We start from the raw sequence: 6,883 nt of genomic DNA on the forward strand, positions 1-6,883 counted from the left end.
CCTGTGTACGTGTATGTGTGTATGTGTGTGTGCGCGCATGTGTGTGTGCGCGCATGTGTGTGTGTGTGTGTACAGACCTTGAAATTACTTCCATGCATATGTATATACATACATTTGTGTGTATGTGTACATTTATCTTAACCGAAGGATTACTAAGACAAGTTTTCGATCAAGTACTCAACACCATTCTTAATAGTTTTACGAAAACACATTTATAAGTGTTCTGTGAGATTCTGTGATCTATATGTCTTTCTCAGAAATATTAGCTTTGTATTAAATGAAATGTTTGTGATCGATAGCCGACTCTCGATCGATGTCTAGTTTAGCCAAGAGCTGACCTCTCGCTTTGTAGCACGCGTTCTAGTATAAACAAATATTAATGTATTTTGATTTGATATTAAATGGTGTTATCTTAAAGGAGATGTAACTGTGAGTTCGTGATGTACATGCTTGTCTAAAAAATATGGACTGCTAAAAAGCAATGAAACGGTCTTAATCGGGGATTGAATTCAGCCAGTTGACTTCGTGAGCTGCATGCATATTGCTTGTTCCATAGCTCATATACTATAATTCATTGCAAGAAAACAGAATAAAATATCGAAAGAAATAAAATAATATATCAAATATAATTTGACCAGAAGCTAAGTAAATAAGAGAAAGTTGTTACAGGAGACTAATGATAATGGTATTTTTTTAAAACTAGAAACAACACAAAAATGTGAAACAAAACAAAGCCTCAACGAACTGCTTTAAATTAGACGTTTATTGATCTTACTTACAGTAATAAGGAAGCCAAAGATATTCTATCTTGGCATCAATAACACATACGGTAACAGTGCTCCAAAAATGGAGAGAAGAAAACCAAATAGATATCCTTTTTATACAAATTTGCTAAATTAATACAAATGGCTTACAAAGTAGACACGAATATATATATATATATACACATATATATATATATATATATATATATATATATATATATATATATATATATATATATATGTATGTATACATATACAAGCTATAAAAAGAGGGCAAATTTGTTGTTAATGTTTTTGCTCGGTGTTCTTGTTATTAATTTTAGCTTTCTTGTCCATTTGGTTTTGATTATTTGTGTGTTTGGTTCTTCTTTTTTGTTATTGTTGTTCGTGGTGTTCGTAATTTTTTGGGTATTTTTTCCTTCTTTGGTATTGCTTTATTTTGGTTGGAGATGTTTTTTTTCTCGTCCATGATTTCAGTAAATTACTAACTAAATTGTTTGATTAGTTGACGAAGATCGTTTCTCTTCTGTACTTTTTGTTTTGCTTCTTTCTCTCTCTTCTGCCCCCCACACGCACACACACTTGTACACATGCACATACTCTAATGTAGACACACTGTCTCCTGTCTCTCTCTCTCTCTCTCTCCATTATATATAAGTGTGTGTGTACGTTGGTTTATATATGTATGCATGAATACATATATCCATCTATATCTATAACAATTTATATATATATATATATATATATATATATATATGTATATATATATATATATATATATTATACATACATATATCTTACATATATATATATATATATATATATATACATACAAACATATATTACACATATACACTGTATATCTATTGTATATGTAGATGCACTCACACACACACAGATACGCAAACACACACAAACATATATATGTGCACAATTGAATACATCACCGAAGATATAAATAGTTGATTATTAAAATAGATAAATATATAGGTGGATAAAATGTGAGACGGTGGCAGAAGGAGACCGACAGATAGACAAACTGACGGACAGACAATCAGACAGCTAAACAGAGACTGTAGACATAAATAAACAAATAGGGCTCTATTCAGCTCTGACACTGCTTACAGCTGTCAGTTGTATCTGCCAACGTCACGTATTTGCAACTTATAGGTTGAACCAATGAGATTCACCTGTCTTGTAACGATGACACTGATAAGGTACAAACTTTATCACTTCGACAACAGACCGAAATATTGATTCCTAGAATAGGCATAATGCCACAATTCATGGTTACTTAATTTTACAACGTAGGAATACTACAGTCATCCCCGATGGGATTTGAAATCAGAACTCAAAGGGAAAGGGAATCACTGAGATGGGATTCTACTTTTTGCTAAGATCAGTGTTCTAGTGCGAATAGAGACGTAATCCCAAAATTGTGTCAAAAGACAGTGATATTTTTCCTGTCTCCTTTTGTTCTTATTAGCATATCTCGAGATTAGTCCACGTTACGTTTACTCGACCAAAGAGATTATATGATATTCAAGTTTTTAGAAAGGCGAAAATATTTTGTGACCCAATTTCCACTATTCTGTTACAAGTGTCTTGTGGATACAATTATATATCGGGAAGAACTTTCTGTGATGTTTGCTTAGATTTTTCTGAAACACTATAATTGTTTGTAGATAGAACCTAGCTCCATAGAAGCTGCATGTCGAATAGATGGGACACGGCCAAAGTTTCTAAATACTAAGGGATTTATTTGTTATTGTATTTTGTATAAAGTTGGCAGTTCATTAATAGCTATGCAGCCAAAAGTAGGCGGAGCCAGGCTGAATGTTTTAAAAAAGTTTGTTTTGCAATCACAAGGTCTCAAGTTCGGTCGCTCTGTGTGGCACACTGGTCAAGTGTCTGTGGCTATTATATCGGTCCAACTTAAGCAGTGTCGGTGACATTGGATTGGCGGAAAATATGCAGTGTCATATCTGATAGACTGTACGTGTCCTTCAAAGTGACAACCTTGTATATACACTGTGGCGAGCTGATTCTCCTCTGAGTATTACATTAACGGTACGGTTGTCTGTGAGATGCTCAGCTACTTTAGCACCAATTCAATGAGTAAGTAGGTAATTCAGTTGCGCGAAAAACTAGATTTTCGTCGTCGAAATCTACGGAGAACCATTTACTTCAACTACATTGCTTTACTAAATTAGTGCCTCACTTTCATCTCATTAATCTTTATATGTAGCAAATAGAGAAGCAAAGTATAAATATCAGTCTATAATCAAAGAAATGTAAATAATTCAAAAATTCCCAGTGAGTTTCATTATTCCATCTTGTGCTTAAATTGATTTTGAAACCCTAATCCGTTCTGTCTTCCTTCTGATTTCACTTTCAAGTTGGGTATGCAGAAAAACATCCAGTTGTTAAATGGTACGACTTCAATAAAAAAGACAAACCTTTTAGTTGAAACACAGTGATAAGAGAAATATTACGTTTATAAAAATCTTGGTGAGGGTGGCAGCAAAATCAGTGCACTTTGTCTTACTGTTAATAGGTGATAAGGAGAGGAGGCTCAGACAGAGAAATAAAACAACTTCTGCACCATATTAATAGCATCTTGGCTTTCTGCTCTCAACCGCAACTGGCAGCTTCTTTCCGTTGAACAGCTGGTTTAGGTCTGGGATCCTTTCCACCTCATTGTCTACAATTCAATGCCGTTGGCTATACAGACCACAAATTTATGGTCTTTACGCTCGACTTAGACAGGCTGCAGTGACAGGTATTCGGTTACTGACAACTGAGCGCGTTTTCCCCAGCGTGCCAAGTTTACAGAGACAGGATTAGAAAAACTAGTTAAGAAGTACTTGACGAGGCAATCAGCAATAACCTATGGTGGTTAACCTTGAAAAGGGCTCTTAGATTAGAATCGTTAAAATTCAGTAAGGAATAGTAACACTTAATTAGAGAGTAGAGGGTAAGTTAGTTTGTAACCTAGAATGTACACTTAGGAAAAGCGTTGCAACTGACGTCCTGGTGGTGAGATTGACCCTTGACCGATCCTTCAACGATAAGCACGAAGACTGCATTGTCAGAGATATGAGACATGCTTTAATGCATGAGAGAGTGAAAACTATTCGATTGCCCATTACTCTAATAAATGCAGAGTTGAAAATTTTGGCCAAGGTGTTACCTAAGCGGGTGGTGTTTGTTGTCGATATCCTGGTGGGTGAGACACAGGCATATTCCGTACCAGGTGGATATGCCTGCAACAAACTCCACTTCAAGTGATACATCATAGAAAAGGTGGTTAAAGAACCTGGTATGAGTGGGGCTTTGATCAATTTAAATCAGTCAAAAGCGTTTGATAGGATCGGCAATCAGTACTTGGCGGCTCACCTCAAGACAGCTGGTTTAATGTTTGATTTTGATCAAAGTAATTAGCAACGTTGGCATCTCTCATCGATAGTCTGATGATTCATAAACATTCACCATCGCGAACAGATATCTACACGACCAACTCGTATAATACATCATAGAACTCGTATAATACATCTATAATCATAGAACTCGTATAATACATCTCCAACTCGTATAATACATCATAGAAAAAGTGGGCAAGAAGCTTAGAACAATTGAGGCACTGAACAACTTAAGTCAGTCAAGAGCATTCGATAGGGTCAGTCACTAATACTTGAGGGTTGTCTTCACTGCATGAGGTTTCGGTTCCATCAGAGGCTGGATTACTGCAAAGTACAGAATTGCGTACTATAGGAACCATTTAGTTTCTGCGTTCTGGCCATGAAGGTTGTCCGCTCTTATCTCTTCTTTACGTACTGACACTTCAGCTGTTACTACAGAAAGTAGAGACATAATTGGTTATCCCGCGCAAACTAGGATGCGGAAGATATGTGTTGACGTACTCAGACGGTGACACATAATAGTGTTGTCGAAGAGCAGATACAACGAGATGTTCGGCACTGCTCTAAATGTGTAACAGCAGTGAAATTGAACCTGGCAAAATTGGTGTGCCTGCAACTCCACATCTGGAGAGACAGGTAAATGCCGTTTAACAGCATTATGAGATGTTGGACGGACGGACGGACCGTTTAAATTCTTTATGGTCTGGTTTGATTCAGATCAATAAGTTAGGAGTAAGTAACAAACAGGACGGCCAGTGTTATCCAAATATTGGCAGAAAAGAAATTATTTCGCAAAAGCCGGGCAGATGAGGCAAATGCTTTCATCGCCTTCGTCATCAATTACTGTCTGATCATTGCGATCGTTCAAGTTCCTCATTGACCGAACTGAAGCGTCTCTCCTTCAGTGTTTGTGTATGTTTGTTCATGCGTGCGCGTATGCGTGTGTGTGTACGTGTGTGTGTGTGTGTGTGTGTGTGTGTGTATGAAACGACTCGTTCCAATGGTCGGTTGCTTCATTTGTTGTACAGCATCTACTGCAGAGAAAACTGGCCTTGCAGGGTTGCGCTCATGGAATGCGACATACCAGATATTCGTTGACAGAGTCAGGTGTGATCACCATTAGTAAGACTCTTTTTTCACAACTCGTCTGTCTCACAAAAGAGCAGCCCTTGGTTTTAAACAGAAAAGAGACATACCGCTTGACACCTGAATGCCATTAATTGCACACGGCCCATTAATAGTCCACATTGATATTCTGTAGAAGATTGATGGTGGGGAAACGCAATGATTTTCTCGGAGAATCTCTAGATGCCGATGGAAATCGAGTGGCTTGTTTAGAACTGGATGATTCCTAGAAATTCCTAGCCTGTCAGTGCTACCGGCGGTCGGGGTGCACTGTCGGTTCGAAATAAACTCAAAAGTTATGGTGGGGTGGTAACCAAGCCTATTCTAAATGCGCGCAAAGTAACGTTACTATTATGCAAGTGCTCACCTCGTGCCCGAGCATTAGAGACTAGTGAAGTTATATCGAGCACTTGCTATGAAATGTTAGACAGATCCTGCTATCAGCTGTGTAGAGAACGAAGACTCAGTAGAGAGTATCCTGTGGTATTCGGTTTCGTTCCTTTACATTTAGAATTCAAGTCCCGTTGGGTCCGACTTTGCCTTCATCGTATCGAGTTTTAATGAAATAAGTATCAGTGGGGAATTAGGACTGGCTTTAACGGTGGATATATGTCACACCTTAAATGTGTAGTTTTGCGTATGTTAGAAATCATTACATTTACGAAGGTAGTGAGCGAAAGGATTCATGGAATTTTAAACCAAAGGCATCACCGCATTTACTTACATCCATTTTCCGTCTTAATTCAAGCTGTCTTTGTTTTTTTTGGTTTTTTTTGGGGGGGGGAGTCATATTTTAGGTTCGATAATATAAGTTTTAGTTTAGTACCACTGTAGATATAAAGGTCAAGTTCATGAGCCATAATGCACGACCTTGTATCTATGGTAAAAATTATTATTATGGTACCAGAATTTGGTGTGTTGTATAAACAGCAGGGTGCCGGTCTTAATAATGCATTTTTCAGTCTTGTTTCTTAGCCTTCCTTTCAAATTCACATAACGATGAGATAAACTTTACCTTCTATTTATCCATGACTGCTAAAATATATACCAGTCAAGTACTGAGTCAATGATAGCTTTAAACATCCTGTCCGTAAATATTTGTGGCCACGTGCCAAAGCTAGAAATCTTTATCGTTAATACAGGTTGGCTGAGAGATGTATATCTTCGTCATTGTTATTATAACCTGTCGAAACTTGAAAAATCTAACGATAAAGAAATGGCTTGGCGTCTAGCCATTTACGCCGAATATACTTCGCAGCTCACTTCAGTGATTAATATATACCTATCATAAAGCCTTGGAATATTTCCACCCTGATTTTAGTAGTACACATATTTTATTCTTCATATGTTCGATTTTTTTTTTACGTAAAGGTTACCTGCATGTGGCAGACCTGTTTAACTGCTTATTTTTTTCATTCTTCTCAGTTAGAATAATCGTTGGAGATGGCCAAGACAGTAAAATAACAATGTATATCCTTTAAACATAAACAGAAGGTACTTTAAATATGTTAAATTCAAAATACAATCGTGATTGTTAGATTATCTAACTTTCTTTTTACTTCTTGCTTTGGT

Source organism: Octopus sinensis, linkage group LG3 (assembly GCF_006345805.1).
Source record: "Octopus sinensis linkage group LG3, ASM634580v1, whole genome shotgun sequence".
In the NCBI taxonomy this organism is placed as follows: domain Eukaryota; kingdom Metazoa; phylum Mollusca; class Cephalopoda; order Octopoda; family Octopodidae; genus Octopus; species Octopus sinensis.